The sequence below is a fragment of the Arvicanthis niloticus genome, chromosome 2, assembly GCF_011762505.2.
Source record: "Arvicanthis niloticus isolate mArvNil1 chromosome 2, mArvNil1.pat.X, whole genome shotgun sequence".
Taxonomy (NCBI): domain Eukaryota; kingdom Metazoa; phylum Chordata; class Mammalia; order Rodentia; family Muridae; genus Arvicanthis; species Arvicanthis niloticus.
Genome location: NC_047659.1, coordinates 17,730,011 through 17,753,220, shown reverse-complemented (window position 1 = coordinate 17,753,220; position 23,210 = coordinate 17,730,011). Strand labels below are relative to the sequence as shown.

At 39.0% G+C, this 23,210-nt stretch overlaps 1 long non-coding RNA gene across 1 annotated transcript in view; it reads right to left on the bottom strand.

Moving 5' to 3' along the window:
- LOC143441135 (uncharacterized) overlaps nucleotides 1-17,206 on the bottom strand; it is a 51,137-nt gene extending 33,931 nt beyond the window's left edge. Inside the window, exon 1 of the long non-coding RNA XR_013108356.1 lies at nucleotides 17,128-17,206. This is a non-coding gene — a long non-coding RNA (uncharacterized LOC143441135). The remainder of the gene's footprint in view (nucleotides 1-17,127) is intronic.
- Nucleotides 17,207-23,210: the final 6,004 nt, after the last annotated feature.

Sequence of the window (23,210 nt, the reverse complement as noted above, 5' to 3'; positions counted from 1 at the left end):
TATTAGATAGATAGATAGATAGATAGATAGATAGATAGATAGATAATATATATTTGAACAACTCAAATATAAATTTCTAGAGAATTAAAATGTCTTTAAAAAAGAAAGAATAGCCTCTAGTAATCAAAATAGTCTTCTGTAATCATAGAAATATTCCTAGGACTTTCCATTGTAGCTCAGATGTTTCTATTTTTACACTGCACACACCTTGAAGATCTGTGTTTTGGAATCACAGAATCTCATATTGATGAGAGAAAAATGCTGCATATGCTGCCCACTTCCTATAATTTCTAAAATAAAATAAAAGACATCCAAGAGAAGGAAGAGACTGGGAACTGTGCTCAGTCACAAAATCAAAAACTCATGGAACTTCCTATGGGAGCTTCATTTTCTAAGTAGAAGAACCTGCCCACAAAAGCAACCATAGATCTTATTCTAAAAAAATCTCAATGGCAATACCTGCCTGTGATAGTTTTGCAAAACAAGATAACCTAATTCCTAATGGTTTTACAACTGGACATTTCTAGTGATACTTAGAATTAAATTAAAAAATGTATATATCATACTCCCTCAAAAAACTTTCATATTGTGGCATATTTCACAAAATCCAGTATAATGAAATGAACATAAGAACTTTGTTTCATGCTTACTCTTTAAATTCTTCAGTAAATGCTACTATTCCTGAACCTGTTTTTATCTGGTTTAACTGAAATTTATTTTTTAAATTAATACTAATAAAATAATTTTTAAATATAATATTCTTATTCTAATATTTAAATAATTTCTTCAGAGCTGAACCACAGCTAAACTCAATAGTCAACAGTCAGCACAGAGACAAAGTTCACATTGAGCCAGGAAATTCTGCCTCTTCTAGTTTTAACAGTTTGTAGTCTAAATAAGATGCTTTGAAAGCAAATGTTGAAATGGTTAATGTTTTGAGTATTAACTTTTTATGAAAATATGTATGATCACAGAACACTCTGAGCCTCAAAGTCATAGTGAAAGTACCCTTTTGACCCATAGACTAAAACGGATGCTAAAACAGAAAAATAAAAATCTAAAAATATTGATAATATTCATTACTTATTTTAAGTGATCATTGAAGAGACAATTTAAAGTATGTTTTGGTTATATCTGCTATTCATGGAAAAAATGGTCAAGTGAAACATCTCTGTATGATTTTTCCAACCTAGAAATGTGTTTATAAGTAGTGTTTTCTGGATAAAAAATTTAACCCTCACTTCTTGCTTGTTGCTTTGTTTATTCTGACCCATTGGGCTCAGGACCTCTTTCTTCCTGTGGAGTCAAGCTGCTGACATAACTCACAGTAGTTTTACTTTGAGTTTTGACAACATTTCCCAGATAAGGCTCATGACAAAATATTCTGTACTACAAGTTTCAATAACTTGGCTTTTTTGTACGTTATTTACAGAAGTTTAGGGGATCATGTTGTATGAAATTCTCCAGTGTCTAAAATGTATACTTGCTGAATGTGAGGAACATTGACATGTTGGTTCTTTTATTAACTCTTCTATCAATTTATTCTAATCCTTGTCAAATTTTGATCCTCTTATCTGGCACCAAACAAGTTAAGGGCTTTGTTACATTTCAACTAACCAGTATTTTTCATTCTTCATTTATTTCTTTTCCTTCATTATACATTAGTTGTGATAAGAAACTAGCTTTAGAGAGTCAAATAGGAGTATAAGGTGGGCAGATGTTGCACTCAATCTTGAAGTGACACTTATTTCTAGTTTGGATCTGTGTCATTTTAGGAAGATGTAAGTTTGATTTGTATATAAAGATTATTCTAGATTGACATAAGACTGTTGGGTGCCAAAGTATTCATTATTGTGACCTTAGTCTATACTACAACAGATAATGACAGTAATAGGACCTAAATTTGGTTCTGTAGAAGAAAGTGAGATAAATTTACAAATGGTTTTATGAAGAAGAGTGTTTTCTAAGAAGCAATAAAGCAAGATACTTGCTTAAATACATCTTAGAACAAAAATAAATTCATTTCAATTTTCTAGTTTTTTTACAATTTTCTCTGTCTCAGATAGAAATATTTTAGAGACACTTCCTTACAACACTAAGAAGAATGTGCATTCTGAAGGAATGTTCAGAAAATACCTTGTAAGTCCATTTGATTTATGACATAATTTAACTTCAATATTTCTTGTTTTTTGAATAGGAGTACCTGTGTATTTCTGAGGGTAGAGTATAATAATTGCCTATTTTATTGTGCTAGACTTAAGTTTATGCCCAGTAGTGTTGGTTTTCTGATATTAGGTGCTTCTTATTGTACATCAAATCCCTAATGATATAGTTTATTATGGCATTCAAATCCACTGGCTAGAATCAAAGACTTATGCTCATTTTAAATTTAGATTAAGTGAATTTACTCTTACTGCTAGAATAAGGATGGAAGCCCTAGAGTTAAATACCATGGAAGAGGGTATCACAAAGGTGTGTGTCACAACTATCCATTAAATCCACATCTAGGTAGGAAATTAGTTTTACTTATTTCAGTTGTTTCTTAGTTTTTTGACATATTATAATAAAAATATCATTTCACCACTTCCTTGTGGTGATAAGTAGGTTTTACAGAAGCAAAGTCACTTGTTAATATCTCATACTCTGTTATCCTATCCTTACCCTACCTGTAGGCCACTAGGATGTCTCAGGCATTTCAGAGCAAAAGGCACTTAAGGGATGTTTGGCTCTATATTAAGTTTCTTCAGTCATCGCAGTGGGCCCATGTAAATGATTACTCAGATATGGGATAGAATCATTCATGTTGTGACAAGCAAAAAACAGTGCTATCAGGATGCTATTGAGCCACCACACATTTTTCTTGCAGTAATTTCCCTTAATTAATAAGAAGTGGTTCTTGTTACCTCTTCTGACTAATTTTATTTGAAATTTATTTTACCAAATATGAGAACAGTGACTCCTGATTGCTTCTAGTTATATTTTCATGAAAGGCCATTGTGTAGTTGTTTATATAATGAATGCTAATTCTGTTCCCCAAAACAGTTTTACACAAGAGTGTCTGCACATAGTTTTACAGAACCTGCCCCCAGTCAGTTCTGATTGGCAAATAAATATGACAACATCTAATAACCTGGGAGCACAGACAGTAGCAGGATTTTAGAACTTGGGACCCAGAGAGTGTGCCGCACCAACTCTGACCAGCAGGAATTAAGACACGGAACAACCAGTTCCTTCTCATAGCAGTTTACTCAGGATGCTTAGCAGTTGGTAGTCAAGATGGCGAGCCCCCATCCCTTCCCGGGAACAGCTTATAAACCCTGCCAGGAGCCCATGAACTCATGCCATGTATCATCTCTCCATAGGCTCGTGACGCTTGCGTAAGATCAGGCCACCTTGAAGCACAGCCTTCACACCTAATAAGGACTTGTTTATCACTCGGCCCTTGGGTGGCCATCGCCATCTTGGGGTGAGGTTCTTATGGCGCCTAACAAGAGAGGAAAGAGAAGATTGGCCATGCCAGAGAAGAGTGCAGGACAGAGACGCAGAGTCTCTATATAAAGGGGCTGGGAGAGCACAGACCACAGGGCTACTCAATTGGTTCAGGAGCAGCCAAGATGGAACATATGAATTAGTACGTAGTAACTGAATTATTGGCAAGAGGTAGATTCTAACAACATGGAGGCTAGGCAGCTGCCTATCAGTTGTGCTCCATAAAGCATACCAAAATATAAAAGCTATGTGTGTCTCTTTCATTCTGGAACATAAACCATTGAGGCAGCTAACAGGCCCATGCTGGGATTTATTAATGAATAATTATCTCAACAAATGGTGTCTAATGTGGGGCAAGAACTCAGTTTTAAAAATTAAATGGAGATTTCCAAATGGCAAACACATATCATCTCTTTAGGATTAGGAGGCAGGGAGAATCTGTTTCATAGCTGAGAGCTTAAGCCATGAATGCTGACAGCTACTGCTGGGAGAAGGCAGGCTGCAGAGAGCAGGCTTGAGTAAGATGGAAATAGACATTCATCCATAAATCAGCCTGAAAATAGCTTCACACAGAAAATAGAAGTAAAGTTAATTGAAGTTATATACATATGAAAGGATATTGATCCAAGTTGTATAAAGACAAAGAAGATATATTTATGTATCCACAGGCAGTAATTTGTGGGAGATCACATGGGAGAAGGGAGAAATAAAGGAAAATCTCATTGTTTTAAGGACAAAAGGGAGAAACTGTGATAATCCAGAGATTTGCTTCTAGAACACCTTCAAAAAATGGCTGCTGATTCCTAATGACTCAGTTCACCCAGCCTTTCAGATGGTTCCAGACAGGTCTTCAGTTAAGCCTTGAACATTTTAAACATACAAAGACTGGATAACAAATGCTAAAGCTAGCTTTCTTAAGTCTAACCAATTTTTCTAATCTTTCTATCCCTCTCCACCCCCTAAAACATAATTTACCCAATTCAGCAGAAAGACATTGTAAAGAGACACCATCTCAGTTCCTTAGATTTGAGTATCTGGTTATGATTATTTTATAAAGTATAGATAGGCTGTCATATTAAAGAATAATTGGAAATGGTCATAATTTTTTAATTCAGTGTTTTATTTATTTACATTTCAGATGTTATCCCTTTTCCCCATTACCCAACCCCCTTAACCTCCAATCCCATTCCTCCTCCTCCTTTTTGCTTTTATGCCATTTAAATTACATGTAAGTATTAAGGTCAGTTCTAGGTTGAGGGGCTAGCAATACAATATGCAAATAGTCAAGGAACAAATAGAAAGTTTAGACTCTAGGATTTATATATTTCCTTTCCTCTTCTCTATTCTTTCTTAAGTAAAGGGAATGAGTTAAAAATTAAAAGGGGGGATAGAGTAATTGTATAAGAAATTGTAGTTGCCTGCAACTACGGTTACCGGGTTCTCCTGAGACAAAGCCTGGGAATTAACCGGAATGGAAGGCGAGAGAAATGTGGGGCCAAGACAAAGTATTCTGATCAAGGCCCAAAGTTTAATAATTTGCTTTCACATATAAAGGGGAAGCCCCACCCCCCCCAGAGTCTCTTCTCGGTTCAGCCCAGGGGCTGGGCAAGGAGATAGCAGTCTGGAAGGTGTCAAGGCTTAGCTCAGGTAGCAGGCTCCAAGGAGCCAAGGCTGGTAATGCAATGCATTTCAGGTCCCCCCCTTAATTTTTTAAAATGGCAATGCCAATATCTGGATGAGGCACAATATTTCATCCTGTCTAGGGTCTCAAGTGGCCGGGAAAACATGCCTGGCTTAGGTTGGTGTTTATATTACTCCTATATTACCCATCATTGAGGACATCATACATAGCATATTGATGTATGCCTCTGCCTTAGGTTTATAGGAGCTCAAAACACTTACCCATCATTGACTAACCAGCCATCATTGGCACACTCTTTAGACCCAGACCACATTCAGACCAAAGGACCTGTGGGCATGCACTAGATGTAGTTCTTCACAGCGATGTGTAACTGCCATGATGAATATCTGAGCTTGCTGAGATCAATCCTGTAAAAGGGCAATCAATCTGCTTAAAATGCAAGATTCAAAGGTTAAAAGCAACATAATTATCCAAGCAATGTAGAAAATAAGGTTGGAAGTGGAAGTGTTTCAGTATCTAATTTAACTGCTAATTAGCAGGGATCAGACACAAGTCTAGCCACCAGGTATATAGTGGGTGGCTTTAAGTAATGATAAAAAACACTCTCCAATAAGAGTGGAGATTATATACCAAGTTAAATCAGCTGGTTGATAAAGATTTTGAGCCATCTTTATCATTAGAATCATAATTATTAAGCTCAAGGTCTGTGTCCACTTTATGGACCAGTCTTTTAGACAGCCATCAGGCTTCAATTTCTTTTTCTGAAAAATGTAGACTGACCCACGACCACAAATTAGAACAGGATTGGGACCACACCAAGTATTGTTAAGGGGTCTTTCCATAAGACCCTGGCAAATGAGTTGGAAGTAACTGGATGACAGTGGTAATCGACTGCAGATTGACCTTTAGCATCAGTTTGCAGAAAATTTAAAACAAGGCAAAAGCAAGGTGTGCTTTTGGTTACCTTGTGGGGTATAATTCCTGTTTTCTAGTTTAAAAAAAGCCAACTTGTTAGAATTACTTGTGAAACCATGGAAGAAGTACCATTAGTTGCTTTTCCCATATTTAGAAAGTTATGAAGATATTATTTTAAAGTTTCATAATCTCTCTCTTACAATTTCTTGTTTTGGGGGATAATAAGAAAATATCAGTAATATAAAATTGTCAACAAACATCTCAAATGTTTGACTATAACCAAATAACTGTAATAGTCAGTTCCATTATCTATCTTCATCTAATATGGAACACCAAGCACAGGAAAATAATATAGGCAACAACTAATTATATTTTAGTTGCTTCTCTTGTTAAAGTAGTTGCAACTAGAAAGCCTAAAAGGTCACATGTACATATTTTAATTTTTTGATCAAAAATGAGTAACATCTATTTGCCAAAATTGATTACATATAAGTCTTTAAGGATTAACACCATTGTGAAAAAATTGAAGATATTGAGAACAAGTTTTTGTAGTTTAACTTGCATACTTTTTAGAAATGACAAATTATTGTCTCAAGCTATTATTATTTTGATGTTGTAAAGAATAAGATTGTATGGCCAATTATTTTTGAAAGGCCTAGAATATTTCTAGTATACAAGTCTGCTCTGGCATTGTCCTGGGGTTCAGGCAATCCAATGACCTTTTAAATGTCCTATAAAGTTAAGAAACAGTACATGTTTCATAAATTAAGCTGTATTTTTATAAATAAAATTTGAGAATTAGCTATATCTAAAGAAGGAACGATTTTAAGCAATTATAAATCATGACCCATATACTGGCCATGAGTATATAAATTGAAAGCTTGATTTTTTTTTTTTTAACAGTGGCTACAACACATAATTTAATTATTTGTGTTGAAGCAGGGGAAACTCAAAAAAACAAACACGTGATTTAATTACATATATTGTCTTCTCAATACATGAGGCATCTGCAAATATAGTAAATATAGCAAACATCTTTTCTATGGGCTGCATGCATAGTAAATTTTAGGAAATATAAAAGCATGTATAGAGAATAATTGTAACAAATGATTATCAAATTTGTCTAAAAAGTTTGTCATGTAACAAGCCAAATATCATTATTATTATTTTTTAATAACCAATTTAATTGCTATTTGGAATAAGGAATAAACCTTTTATCCAAAATGCTTTTAGGATTTTATCATATAATCTTGTATTAACACAATTATAATTTTATAATAGGATGTTTAAACTTTACTTGTAGATGAAGAAAGATAAATCAACATGAATGCTTTCTTTTGTCAAAGTGCTGCTGTGGGCATATGAGTAGCAATAACACAAACAGCCAACAATTTTTATAGTGTATATAATTTATCTGTTGATAACTAACAGCTTACTCTATTTTCAACAAAGTTATCTCTCTTTTATAGTTAATTGTCAAGGTAAATTAGGACTTGTATCCCTTTGAAAATATCAAACAGAGGTTTAAATCCTCCTTTAGTAAGCTTAATATGAGGTTTTAGCCAAATAATATCTCTTAACAACTTTTAAAAATCATTAAAAAGCAAATCAAGATTAAAAGCAAACCATTTTCTTTTTGCATGTACACTTACAAGCCAGAAGAGGGCGCTAGATCCCACCACAAATGGTTGAGAGCCACCATGTAATTGCTGGGAATTCAATTTTTATACTTTTAATTATAAGTCTAGCCTTTAACGGCTGAGCCATCTCTCTAGCCCCAACTATCTTTTTTTTAGAATTTTCTGTGTCACAATCTGTTTAGGATATAACTGAGGTCTCAAATATTGAATTTTTTTGGAGCAACAAGTATTCCAAAAAAATTTTAAAGCTCATTATATTGGAGCAAAGGCTTGCAGAAAAACTCCTTTAGAGAAATCCGCTAATAAAGTATCATAAAATGAATAATATACACTAAGAGAGAGAGAGAGAGAGAGAGAGAGAGAGAGAGAGAGAGAGAGAGAGAGAAGCAATTAACCATTTTTAACAATATCACTTCATGGGCTCTCAAAAATTATGAATAAATTTACTGACTGCAAACCTCCCACCTTTACCAGAAATGTAAAGGAATGGTATAAAAACATCTTTTAGATCTATAATAATTCTATAAGCATTTACTGGAATGGCAGCTGGAGTAGGCAAGTTAAGTTGTAATGCCCCATTAGTTTCATAAATCTTAAGTTTGAACTTCCTTTTCGATTAATTCAATAACCAATCTTTTTTAGCTGAGTGAGAATATCGGATAAAGGCCAACCTTATCCTCTAATAATTGTTACATACATTAGAGAGACCAAAAGCATCTCATTTTTAACAACTTTGGAAGGAAGTAGATGCACAGGAACCGAAACAAATTGAACAATATTTTTGTCAGCAGGTATAGTTATAACTCATGGAGGAAAGTGGCATAATTTTTATGTCTTCAGCATAATCATAACTGTTGTAAAGTCTTTGGGTCTTAGAAAAGACACATTCCGGTAAACACATTTCTAGGACCTGGTCATGAAGGCCCAGGACAAAAGAAATGCTTACCCCTGAGGTTCTGCAGAGCTCAGTCTGCATTGTCTTAATTCAAATGTAAATGCTTTTAATCTCCGGCCTGTTTTCTGAGGCCTGACCCTTTTTGTAGTCCTGAACTGCTCATTTTTTTTTAAACTTTAAACTTTAAAAGATATGTGTTGTATCTTTTTTCTATAAACATGGGTAAATCAAAAAATCCCAAACTCTCGATTGAACTACCAACTGTAGCCAATGGAATATTGGCAGTTTAACTATGTTTTTAGGCCTCTTTTGTAACATTAGAGTATAACCATAATTTTGAGAAACAAAACCAATTTTTAACGATGTAAGCAATCTATTTTCTCTAAAATTAACAGCAAGTAGATTACCTTTATGTTACAAAGTTTTGCTGCCAATTTTTATATATGAATGCATGATATTGCAGCTTTTAATATCTCAATAAAGAGAGATTGTTCTTAAACCTTATCTTTATACATCTGATTTCTGAATGACTCTAGCCCTGAGTTACCAATCTTAAGCCAACTCTATGTTACCAAGGTTGTAAATTTTTAATCATACCCAATAGCTTATAGGCCAATAATTTACAACCAAGACATGTAGAACATATTTATACCTTAAAACCAATTAGAAACAAAAATGAAGTGTTAGAAGCCGCGTGAGCATGATAGCATTCCCCATTACAAGATCGATCGGGCATCCTGTCCTCCCACAAGTAAACAACTAACTACGCAGGTGCAAAAGGTAAGAAGTGAGCCAAAGTCACTGCCCATCCTGGGGCCTTTAATGGGTAATGAGTGAACAGCCAATCAAAAGTGAACACGCCACTCTAGGGTACATATAGCAGTGCCTTTCCTGGGCTTGGGGTCTTTCCACTTCTGCTGATACAAGAATAAAGCCTTGCTGTGGTAGCCACCCGAACACTGCCTCACGTGTCTCTTTCGTGGGCGAAGGGGACACGGAGGGGCTCGGAACATCTGGCGTCAAAACCCGGGATCTTCAAGGTGCCATGGAAGACCCCTCGAGACTTGGGGTGGGTTAAAAGACTACAGGATCGAGGTACGTCTCTGAAAGATATGTTTGGGGTGGAAGCTTTCGTTGCGGGCGGATTCTCACCCATTGCCGCCGCAGCAATAGTTGGCCTATTGCTTGCGTTGCTTTTGCTTTTAGCTTATTTGTGTTGTAAAGATCCAGCTCGCAACACAGCTATTAGTGCAAGTCAAGAAGTTTCAGGAGAGGTCCACTCCAGAGTATCAGAAACAGGGCATGTTAGCCGGCATCAGGCCAAAGAGCCTGGAAAGGAGAAGGAGGCAAAAAAGCCTGGTCAACAGAAGCAGGCCAAGGAGCCTGGTCATAGGAAAGAGTACTCAAAAGGAACAGGGGCCACTGCAGGGCCTGTTAAGGTTAAGGACCCTTCACTGGCTGGTGAAGAGAGAGTGGAGTTCAGGGGGACCCCCCTCTACCCCATTAAGGAGCCTGCTTCCATAGACCTTAGCAGCTCTGAGGAAGACCTAACGCAAGGAGAGGAAGAGAGCCTACAGCAGAAAGCAGCCGCCTATGCAAAAAAATAGCCGTTCTGGGATAAGACTAAGAAAGACCTTGAATTCCTCGGCCCCGCCCTTGCCTCCAGCCTATGCCTCGGGCAGCGCCTCTGATTCATTTCTCAGCCCAGGAGATCGGAGACAACTACAGCTTGCATTTCAGGTCTTTGAAGCTGCAGAAGGCGCTCTTGTCCATGCCCCAGTAGAATATAGGCAGGTCAAAGAATTAGCTGAGGCAGTACGTGCATAAGGAATTGGGGCTAATGTTACTATATCCCAAGTGGAGAGATTAAGCACAGCTGCTATGATGCCAGGAGACTGGCAGGACACAGTGAAGGCAGTACTTAACAATATGGGCCAATACCTAGAGTGGAAGGCCTTGTGGCATGAGGCACTAGAAGCACAAGCCAGGATTAATGCAAACACTGAGGGACAACAATTATGGACTTTTGACATGCTGGCTGGAGTTGGCGTACACTCGAACGACCAGACTGCTCATCCCTGCCAGGTCTATGTACAGATAGCATCAGCTGCAATAAAGGCATGGAAGTCCCACCCTAGGAAAAAAGGCAGTAACCTTTATTTGTCCAAGATAATTCAGACATCTAATGAGTCTTTCTCTGACTTTGTGGCCCGCATGACTGAGGCAGCTGGCAGAATCTTTGGGGAACCAGAGCAGGCAATGCCATTGATAGAACAGATGGTCTTTGAAAATGCCACAGCTGAATGCCGTGCAGCCATTGCTCCTCGGAGAGCCAAGGGGCTACAAGACTGGTTAAGAGTCTGTCGCAGCTTGGGAGGTCCCCTTACTAATGCCGGACTTGCAGCAGCAAACTTAGAAATGGCTGCAATCCTCCTTAAAGGTCAGAATCATGGAAAATTCCCTTCAAAACATATGGCCCAATGCTTTGCCTGTGGGAAGGTGGGACATATGAAGAAAGAGTGCCCAAATAATCAAATACCATCAAAACTGTGCACCAGGTGTGGAAAGGGTTATCATCTGGCTCGAGATTGCCACTCTGTTAGAGATATAAGAGGTCAGATCCTCCCTCCAAATCCCTCAGCCATTAAGGAAGAAAATTTTTCAAAAAACGGATATATGGGCCCAAGATCCCAGGGCCCCAAAAGATATGGGACACTGCTGAACACTCAGGGGACTCTTTTCGCTGCAGAGCCACAAGGGGTTCCACAGGAGTGGACCTCCGTTCCACCTCCCGAGTCCTACTAATGCCACACATGGGGGTGCAGCTGATCCTGGTTGATTATAGAGGCCCCCTGCCAGGGGGAAGTGTCGGCCTTATTTTAGGCCGCTCCTCTCTTACCTTAAAAGGGCTCATGGTACACCCCGGTGTAATAGATCAGGATTATACTGGAGAACTTCAAGTTCTCTGTTCTAGCCCACAAGGTGTATTCTCCATCTCCCCTGGGGACAGGATTGCTCAATTGGTTGTCCTTCCAAGTTTGCATGATTGTTTTCCATCCACCGAGAAGCTTAGAGGTACTCACTGGCTTGGTTCCTCAGGAACTGACTTCGCTCATTTGATGGTTGACCTTAAAACTAGACCCACCTTACAGTTAGCAATAGAGGGGAAGAACTTTACTGGAATTCTGGATTCGGGAGCAGATAAAAGTATTATTTCTTCTAATTGGTGGCCTAAGGCATGGCCTGTAAAAAAAATCGCCCCACTCCCTACAAGGATTGGGATACGAGGCAGTCCCGCAGTCAGTTCTCGCTTGTTGACTTGGCAGGCACCAGAGGGTCAAACAGGAAGTTTTATACCTTATGTGCTTCCTCTCCCTGTCAATCTCTGGGGAAGAGACATTTTACAAGACCTAGGGCTAGTTCTGACTAGTGAATACTCCCCACAAGCTATAAACATTATGAAGAGCATGGGATTTAAAGAAGGGAAGGGTCTTGGCAGGAATGAACAAGGAAGGTTAGATCCTGTCTCACAAGAATCAAACACAGGAAGACAAGGCCTGGGTTTTCCCTAGTTGCCATTGAGGTTTCTATGCCCATATCCTGGCTCACAGAGGAGGCTCTGTGGGTTCCTCAGTGGTCCCTATCCTCTGAAAAATTGGAAGCTGCTACAAAACTAATTAAAGAACAAGTGCAGCTCAGTCATCTAGAACCTTCTACCTCTCCCTGGAATACACCCATATTTGTCATTAAAAAGAATTCCAGAAAGTGGAGACTTTTACATGATTTAAGAGCCGTCAATGCACAGATGTGACTATTTGGCTCTGTGCAACGAGGCTTGTCTTTACTCTCTGCCTTGCCTAAGCAGTGGAAAATCATAATTATAGATATTAAAGATTGTTTTTTCTCTATTCCTTTGTGTCCACAAGATAGACCAAGATTTGCATTTACACTACCTACTATTAATCATTTTGAACCTGATAAAAGATATCAGTGGAAAGTTCTGCCTCAGGGCATGGACAACAGCCCCACTATATGTCAGCTGTATGTACAAATGGCCCTCGAGCCAATTAAGAAACAATTCCCCTCACTGCTGCTGGCCCATTACACAGATGACATTATTATGTGTCATAAGGATTTAAGTACTTTACAGACCTCATACCCCTTATTATTAAACACCTTGAAACAGTGGGGTCTACATGTTGCTACTGAGAAAGTTCAATTTTCAGAAATTGGCTCCTTTTTAGGGACGATTATCTATCCAGAAAAGATAATTCCTCAGAAATTAGAGATTCGTAGAGACCATTTACATACTTTGAATGATTTTCAGAAATTATTAGGTGATATAAATTGGTTAAGACTATTTTTAAAAATTCCCTCAGCCGAGCTGAAACCTTTATTTGATATTTTGGAAGGGGTTGCTCATATTTCCTCACCGGGGGCCTTAACACCGGCTGCGAGCAGTGCTCTGTAAGTAGTAGAAAATGCTTTACAAGATGCCCAGTTAAAACGCATAGATGAAACCAAAACCTTTGACTTATGTGTTTTTAAAACTAGACACTTACCAACTGCTGTATTATGGCAGGAGAGGCCCTTGTTATGGATTCATCCCAATGCTTCTCCCGCAAAGATTATTGAAAGGTATCCAGATTTAGTCGCTCAGATTGTCCTTCTTGGACTAAAAGCAGCCATTACTCATTTTGGAAGGGAGCCTAAGGTTTTGACAGTGCCTTATACTGCCCATCAAGTCCAAATATTAACGGCGACCTCTGATGTTTGGGCAGTGCTGGTTACTTCCTTCAATGGTCAAATAGATAATCATTATCCTCAGCATCCCATCTTACAATTTGCCTTAACTCAAGCTATCATATTTCCACATATTGTGTCTCAGGAGCCACTCCCAGATGGAATGGTAGTTTATACGGATGGGTCAAAAACAGGAGTAGGTGCCTATGTGGTTAATGATAAGGTTACATCCAAACAATACCATGAAACCTCACCTCAAATTGTGGAATGCTTAGTAGTGTCAGAGGTTCTGGAAATCTTTCCAGGTCCCTTAAATATTGTTTCAGATTCCTTCTATGTGGTTAATGCAGTAAAAGCATTAGAAGTTGCTGGGTTAATTAAGACATCTAGCAGACTTGTAGAAGTTTTTCAAAAGATTCAGCTTACCCTGGCTAAGCGAAGATTCCCTGTTTTTATAACTCATATCAGGGCTCACTCAGGCTTACCGGGACCTATGTCCCGTGGAAATGACCTGGCAGATTGAGCCACAAAGTTGATTGCAATTGCCCTTTCGCCAAAATTAGATTTGGCTAAAGCCTTTCATAAAAGGTTTCATGTGACAGCCTTTTATGAAAGGACACTACCACACTACGATGTTGGTTTAACATCTCTAGAAAGGAGGCCAGAGATATCCTGACTCAATGCCAAAACTGCTGTCAATTCCTACCTGTTCCCCATACAGGAATTAACCCTCGGGGAATTAGGCCATTACAGATCTGGCAAATGGATGTTACTCACATCCCATCCTTTGGTAAATTACAATATTTGCATGTCTCCATTGATACCTGTTCTGGAGTTATGTTCGCCTCTCCATTGACCAGAGAAAAGGCGGCCCATGTTATTCAACATTGTCTCGAGGCTTGGAGTGCCTGGGGAAAGCCTGAAATCCTTAAAACTGACAATGGACCAGCCTACACTTCTCAAAAATTTCAACAATTTTGTCGCCAAATAGAGATGACACACCAGACGGGTCTTCCTTACAACCCTCAGGGACAGGGCATCATTGAGCATGCTCATTGTACCCTTAAAACTTATTTGATAAAACAAAAAGGAGAAGTTAAGGAAGCTCTGCCCACTGTGCCATGAGCTACTGTTTCTCTGGCACTTTTTACCCTCAACTTTTTGAATTTGGACAGTCAGGGCAACACTGCAGCTGATCGCCATTGCCTAGAACCAACTAGGCCAAAAGAAATGATAAAATGGAAAGATGTTTTGACTGGTCAATGGAAAGGCCCAGTTCCTATTTTAATAAGATCCCGGGGAGTGGTTTGAGTTTTTCCACAGGAAGAAGACAACCCATTTTGGCTGCCAGAGCGACTGACGTGGCGACTCGCGGTTCCTGAAAATGACCCCCGAAGTATTCATCTGCAGACGCTCTCACTTCTCATTTGGACTCTTTAAATTGGGTTCCTAGTATATATAGTGAATTTAGATGGCTATCCTATCTGCTTTTCCAAAACCTATGCCCTTGCCTTCTTAAAAGGTGCCGCTTCTGCTAACTTGTACCAATGTAACTTGCTTTATGTCCCAGTGCTGGTCTGCTCTTGTCTATAAGCAGGCCCTAGTAGCCAATATACCACTATGGATTCCTATCCCCATTCAGACATCTGGGACCTTGACTTTATTTCGACAGAAGAGAGATTTTGATATAACTGCAGCCATTATCACTGCTATAACCATCTCTGCAGCTGCAGCTGTGACAGCCGGCACAGCCTAGGCTAACCAAGTTACAGCAGCTACTGTTGTTAATCAAATTTCAGAAAGGACTTCTGAGGCTTTGACCACTCCACAGAAAGTGGATGCACACCTGGCATCAGACATTCTGTTGGTCAATCAGAGAGTTGATTTGCTCCAAGCCCATGTAGAACAACTCACAGATGTGGTTCAAATGAGCTGCGTGTCAGCAACCCCACATCTATGTATTACACCTCTGAGATTTATGAATGATACATTTATTCAAAGCCATAATCTTTCTGCTTATTTACAAGGGAAGTGGACTAGGGAGCTGGACCAGATGCAGCAGCAATTGCAGATCCGGATTTCAAGCCTTAATGGAACACAAGTGGACCCCATTACCCCTGGCAATTTTACTTCTTGGCTTACCTCTGCCTTTTCTTTCTTTCTTAAAGGGTGGGGATAGGCCTGTTTGGTGCAGCCCTATGTTGTGGATTAGTGTTCATGATGGTTGGACTGCAAGCTCAGAGCCCAACAAAAACGTGACAAGGTCGCTATCGCCCAAGCACTCGTAGCCTTGAGCAAGCATCTTCCCCTGAAATTTGGCTATCTAGGCTAAGAAAGTAGCTGATGACTGACACCCTCAGTCGATGCACCCCAAGGGTTCAGCCCATTGCACTGGGTCAATAAGAGGTCTAAGTCTAGCCAGCCCTTGCCTGAATAACTGTGGTACCTGAATATTTAGAGGTGTTGTGAGTGGGTACTCAACAGGGAATGTTCCATGAGTGTGGATGGATTTCCCGAAAGTATGCCTGATTGCACAAAGGTTTGATGCCAAGAAACCTCCTCTCCTGGTGGCGCCCCAGGGCGGAGGCTCCCTTTCCCCGTCAAAAGGCATCGAGATGGGTGTGGGAAGTATTAATCATTGCACGACCACAAGAGAAGAAACCCATTACAATATTTCATTTTGCACAGGGGATCGGGCCTCTGCTTTCCCTTACTGAGTTGGTGCCGCGCTTGATAGGCAAAAGGCTGTTCCATCTTAATAAAATTGATAGGGGGAGATGTTAGGAGCTGTGGTGAGCATGACAGCATTCGCCATTACAAGATGGCGCGGGCATCCTGTCCTCCTACTAGTAAACAACTAACTACGCAGGTGCAAAAGGCAAAAAGCGCGCCAAAGTCACTGCCCATCCCGGGGCCTTTAATGGGTAATGAGTGAACAGCCAATCAGAAGTGAACACGCCACTCTAGGTACATATAGCAGTGCCTTTTCCGGGCTTGGGGTTTTTCCACTTCTGCTGATACAAGAATAAAGCCTCGCTGTGGTAACCACCCGAACACTGCCTCACGTGTCTCTTTCGTGGGTGAAGGGGACACGGACAGGCTCGGAACAATGAAGTGACAACACATCTTATATATTTAAACCAAACAAAATTTCTTGCTGTTTCCAGCTGTAATTTCAAGAGAGAAGCACCTTGTCACAGAGATTTTTCTATGACAAACTCTTAACTTCCTTATTGAATCTAAAAAACTGCTGGTCCCTTTAAAAGCAGTTTATATCAACAATCAACTGTTAAAAATGCTTTTCCAGCTCAGCTGGACTCTTAGCTACAGGTGTTAAGCAAACTTATCACCCGCTACTCTGCATATTAAGACTGCCTTTGAAAACCAAGTTAAGCTAGACCAAGGGTTGGATCAAGCAATTTTAACGATCTTTTGAACATTAAACATAGAACAACACAAAACAGACCACAAATCATTCACAATGAGACACATGTACAAAAATCACAATGAGACACGTGGATATTGGTGCGCCAAGGGACAAACAAAGAAGGCAGAATTATGGATACTACTCAGTGCTCTGCCCTTTTTTGTTTTTCAAATTCTTTTAAACCCAGTTCCTCTTGTCTAAGGCCACCTCTCTTGGGCTTGCCAAATACTCTCCTATCCCCAAATCACTGTCACCTCCCTAGCTGAGTTTAGCATCATGTCAATGCTCACTCAATTCTAGACCTGTATCCACCTTACTAGCACTTCCTGTAAACATAGCCATAACTTAGCTAGCATCAATGGCGTTCCTTGTTTACCTAGTGCTCCCGATACTCTACTTTTTCTTCCATTTTCCATGGAGCTCCACTAAGACAGTGTTTCCTCTGCTGGTCTTCTCTTCTCAGATTCCATGGGTGGACACCATTCTCTAGTTGCCTGCAACTATGGTTACCAGGTTCTCATGAGACAAAGCCTTGGAATTAATGGGAATGGAGGGCGAGAGAAACGTGGGGCCAAGACAAAGTATTCTGATCAAGGCCCGAAGTTTAATAATTTGCTTTCACATATAAAGGGGAAGCCCCACACCCCAGAGTCTCTTCTCAGTTCAGCCCAGGGGCTGGGCAAGGAGATAGCAGTCTGGAAGGTGTCAAGGCTAGCTCAGCAGGCAGTCCATTCTTCTTAGCTCAGGTAGCAGGCTCCAAGGCAACAAGGCTGGTAATGCAATGCATTTCAGGTCTTGCTGTTGCTTGGTCTATTGTGGCAAATGGCTTGCAGGCCTGCTCAGGCCTGGGGGAAGGGAACAAGAAATTAGATATGTGGGAATAGATTACTAAATTTACTCTGAAACAAAACACTCTATAGCCACAATCTTACATTGGTAGAAATCTTTACATTTTGATGCAGAATTAAAGTTATATTTTGTTACATTGGTTCAGAATTGATATATTGATACAGGTTTAAGGTTTTCATTGACATAAATCTATTTATATTCATGAAAATTTAAATTAATTTTGTTGCTCTTAGGTAGACATTGTTTCTCTACAACTTGTTTAAAAATACAAGGCTTAAACCTAGTCCTTCTAATTTCTGCTGTTACAAACTGTTTAGGATGATTATGTGATACACGTTAAAATTCAGATAGTAAACTAATGGTTATATTAGCTTTTGGTTTAATTACAATAAGTTATTTTCAAAACTATTCAAATAGTAAACGACTAAGAGTTATCAATGTTTAACAACTCAGTTATACTGCATAGAGATAGTTGGTCTTTAAAAGTATCTGAGATTACAGAATATGGCATTTAAAATCATTTCACAATCTTTTTTTTATTTTTGTAAAGACTGAAGATTATATATTTTTCCACACTAGAGCACTCAAGGTCTGTCAGATGTCTCTAGGCCAGAAGGCAGAAGACAGATGCTCCAATGTTGTAACAAATATTAGGGATGGTCCAAACATTCAGCTCTCTCTACAAACTGTGTAAGTTTTGGAATCTGTGTCTTTGTGCTTCCTATTTATTCAGGTAATATTTAATTTCTTCTCAGATATCTGATGGGGATAAAAACAAGTTATAGTTTCATAATCAGACTTAAGTTGTTTAACATTAAAGAAGATAATCTAGATTGAAAGAATGGTTTTCAGATGGTAATGCAAGTTAAAATCAAACATAATTGAGAAACAGAATTATAAACTCTTTAAGTTGTGATAGATGATAGAATTCTTTATCTTAATTATCAAATATGATGGACTGGGTTTTAAAAGTGTATATCATACCTTACAATTTACATAATTGTTGTAATTATGTTTCATGTATATCTGGGAGAAAAGAGCCTTTTTAATTGGACAAAAAAGAGGAACTATAGCTGTTTGTATTACAAATGCTAATTATGTTCCCTAAAACACTGTTTACATGAGAGGGTCTGCACATAGCTTCTGGGAACCTGCCCCAAGTTGGTTCTGTTTGGTAAATAAAGATAGCAATAGCCAATAACTAGGGATGATGGACAGTGGTAGGATATTAGAATGTCCCAGGCTTGGGACTTGGAAAGGAAAAAGAAGATTGGCTATGCCTGAGAAGAGTGCAGGACAGAGATGCAGAGATGCAAAGTAAAGCACTTAAAGTTTCTCAGCACTTAAAACATGACTATATTAGTCACCATTCTATTGTTATGACAAAACACCATAACTAAGTCAGTTCTCATAAAAGAAAGCATTTAGTTAGGTACTTGCTTACAATTTTTGAGGTTTAGTCTACTATCAACAGGGCAGGAAACGGGGTGGCATGTAGGCAAATACTGAAGCAGTAACTGAGAATGACATCCTCATCCTTAGGCAGAGAGAGATTCTGGGCTTGGCATGATCTTTTGAAATCTCAAAGCTAAGTCCCAGTGACATACTTTCTCTAATAAAGTCATTCCTCCTAATCCTTTTAATTTTTTTCAAACAGTGCCACTACCTGGCAACTAAACATTCAAATATATGAATGTATATGGACCACTCCTGTTCAAGCCACAGTATTCCATTTCCCATTCCTTATAGCCATATTAAATGCAAAATGCTTTTATTCCAACTTCACAAGTCCCCATAGTCTACCAAAGTCTCAAAACTGTTTAAAAGTCTAAACTTTAAAGCCTCTGAGACGTATAGTAGTATCTTATCTGTAAACCCCTGTAAAATCAAAATAAAGACGCAGATAACATACATCCAACATCCAACTTCACTGAATATACATTACAATCCCAAAAGGAAAGAAAAAGAGCATAGTGAGAAAATAATGGACAAAAGCAGGACCAAAAACCAGCAGGGGAAACTTCACATTCTGCATATTCATATTCAAAGTCAATAATTTTTTTCCAATGTGCTGTTTGGATAATCCAGCTCTTTCTAGCTTGATGACTACAACATACTTTTCTTTCTTGGGATGGTTTCACATCCTGTTTCCAGCTTCCTTGGCAGATATCCTGTGGCTCTGGCATCTTCAACATTCACAGCTTTTTGCAATGATTTCTCTGAGTCTCCATGCAAAGACATCCCTGACATAAACATGGCTTTAGCAACTTTCTTTAGCTTTGAAGAGAGATTCTACAACCTCTTTCTGATTAGTGACTCTAAAGTCAAAACCACCAGGGTTGCCAAAGCTGCCAAATCTGCTGCTTGTTGAGGCTCAAACCTGTCCCTCTCTTTGAATTACATTTGCATTAACTATTTGTTGTTGATGGTTGTCTTCACTACTTACCTTTTACTTTAACTTTTTTCACAAGTTGGGATCTAAACTGGGTGGGGTTTGGTCCCAAGGTCTCCACTCCCTTTATTCTATTTACCATCAGGATTTTCATTTTTTAATTGTTATTTTATTTATTGACATTTCAGATGCTTTCCCCTTCCCTATCACCCCACCCCCCATTAATCCCCTATCCCATAACTCCTACTCCTTTTTTGCCTTTATACTGTTTAAATTACATGAAAGTATTAAGATCAGTTCTAGGTTGAGGAACTAGCAATACGATAGGTGCAAATAGTAAAGAAACAAGCAAGACAATAAACCCAGATAGTCAAAGAGCATGCAGGACAATAAACAGAGTCCTGTGATCACTATTTCTAAGGGCTTATCAGGATGACCAAATTATCTGACCCAACTTCTTCTCTGTCCTAGCCCAAAGTCATTTTCATGCCGGAAGCCTACTTCTTTGCTAAAGATTTAGATTTCTTCCTATAATTTCTTCTTTGTTCTAGCCTAGGATTTAGATTTCTGCCTAAAATTACTTCTTTGTTCCAGCTTAATGTCAGGTTCCAGCCTGCAGTCCATTTCCTTGTCCTTGGCCTATGTCAGATTCTTGCCAGGCAGCCCCAAAAGCTCTCCACATCTCCCCTTTTTTATTGCATAAACCAGACTAAGACTGTTTAGGTGGTTCTGGAAAGAAAGCCTTCCTTACCCATTGTAAAATATGCACTATCATAAGCAATGCACATCTGTCTTAGGTTGGTAAGGCTCTGTGCAGAATCTTACCTGTCCTTGGCTTGCAAGCCTGTTAAATTAATAACTCTGTTGGGGAGTACATTTTCAGTTTCAAGTCATGTACTTTGGCTGCCAGCCTGTTGATGTAGTTAGAGACAAGCTTTAACATGATGGGCAGGAATAAAAGTATTCCCAGGACAAGAAGGGCTAGCATGATCAAGCTATATATGCCATTCCTGAGGTTTGACCAAAATGGAAACACTGACTTCAGGCTATGTATAATTTTATTGACATTATCTGCAGCATCAAAGCACAACAGAGCAGCATAATTTAAATTCATAATCTCACTATGCAAAGTTAAAACACCAGAGAGGTTTTGGGATTATGACAAATATCCTACAGGTGTCTTTAAACTGTTTTCTAATTATAATGACAATCACTGTAAATTATAGAAGTAACACTACTACAATGATATTTGTCATGACACTTGAGATGGCTCCTAACTCTTGAACCCTGAACCTCCTTCAATAGTTTGAATAGTTTATAGAGCATCAATCCATTGTTCTAGACATTTATATAAATCCTTTTGTATACTCAATACTGCACCAGCCCGCGGGGATTTGACGAGACCTTAGGGAAGGGGGCAAACGAATGAAAGGACAAGAGACACAAAGAATGAGAGCAAGTCTGAGGTTCTGATCAAGCTCTGAAACTTTAATTTTGGGGGAAGGTTATAAAGACACAGCAAACTGGGAAGTTTGGGTGAGGGTCATTGCTTAAGGCCATCCTACTACGGAATCCTTATTGCCCTAGACCATCCCACTGTCATAACCTTATTGCCCTAGACCATCCCACTGTCATAACCAGCTCCAAGGAAATGCCAGACGTTCTTTAAGTTCCTGGGACTTGAGACCTGAGACCTGTGAAAGTCCTTTCTTAACCTTGCACTGACTAGACTTTCTAAAACAGCAGGTAATTTCCTGAGTTTGGCTCCTGGCATCTGCTTCCTTTTAACAATTTTAAAGGAGGCTGGCAGGCGAATGCGGACATTAAGAAATCTCATTGGTTATATCTGCCTAGACAGAGTAATCAGCCCTTAATAACCCTGCATCACTAAGGTCTGTTAGATGACTCTGGGCCAGAAGGCTGAAGATTTGATGCTCGAACGTTCGGTAGTATAGGGGCTTCTCAGGTGTTCAGTGGTCTCTATAAATTGGCTAAGTTTTAGAAGCTATGTTTAATGTTTCCCATAACTTCAGTTAACTCAGTCATTCTGGATTTCTGATGGGGTTGAAGACCTATAGTCTCATAACCAATCCTGGCTATTTACTTTGAGAGAAAATATCTGAAGATCTGAGTAGATAGCTTTCAGCTGACATTCATTCTAAAACAAACAAACAAACAAAAAAAACAAACAAAAAAAAAACAACAAAACCAGGATCAAAAGTAAGTGTTTTAGTTAGAAGAGATGACAGAGGTTCTGTTTAGTCAACAAAATGAATTACTGGATATTAGGACTATCTTGTACCTCACTGGTACAATTAGGAATAAGTATGCTCTAACTGTATTTTGAGAGAAAAGTTTTACTTTAACAGGAAGAGTGATATGTAGGAGGAGCTAAGTGGGAAGGAGTATTGAGAGGAAGAGATGGAGTAAGGAGAGAAGATGAAGGAGAGGAGAAGCTAGGTGATGAGAGAGAGAAAGAGAGAGGGGTCATGGAGGCAGATGTTCACAGGTCTCCACCAGTCAAAGATAGTTTTTATATCTAGGTTGGGTATTGGTTTACGCTTCTGATTGAGCATTACCAAACTTATAAATCCTTTGATTAACATTTTTTAAAAATTGTATAAAAGCAAAAAGGAAAGGGGGGCATGGGACAGGGGTTTTCTAGGGAGGGGAAATGGGGAAAGTGGATGGCATCTTAAATGTAAATAAAATTAAAAAAAAAAAGAAAAAAGAAAAAAGAAATCTCATTGGAAGATAATGGGCATTGACCAGAGGGGGAAAGCATTGACCTGATCCTCCCAGTATCATTTGTAAGGGTGTCTTTTTGGGGAGGAGAGGGTTATTTATCTCATGAGCCATGTAGGATATCGAGGGTCCTAGTTGGTTCCTTTGAGACAAAAGAAATCAACACCAACCTCTATTCAATCAGGTTTGCTTTTCAGGGGACTTGGAAACGGACAATTTGGGTCCTCCCCCTGCGGTACCTCCTCACGTACCCCTTGCAGGTACCCATGTTGTGTCCATGCCATGCCGAACCAACATGCATAGATCTGAGTTCTATGCAGCTCCTAAAGGAGATATGTCATCGCAAGGCTCAGCCAAGCCTCTATCAGCCGAATTAAGTCTATGATAATTCACTTGTAGAGGTTTAGATGCCAAGGAGTCAATTTGTTGTTTTATAAAGCCAGTGAGTCTGTTAAAGGCCCACAGGTGGAAAG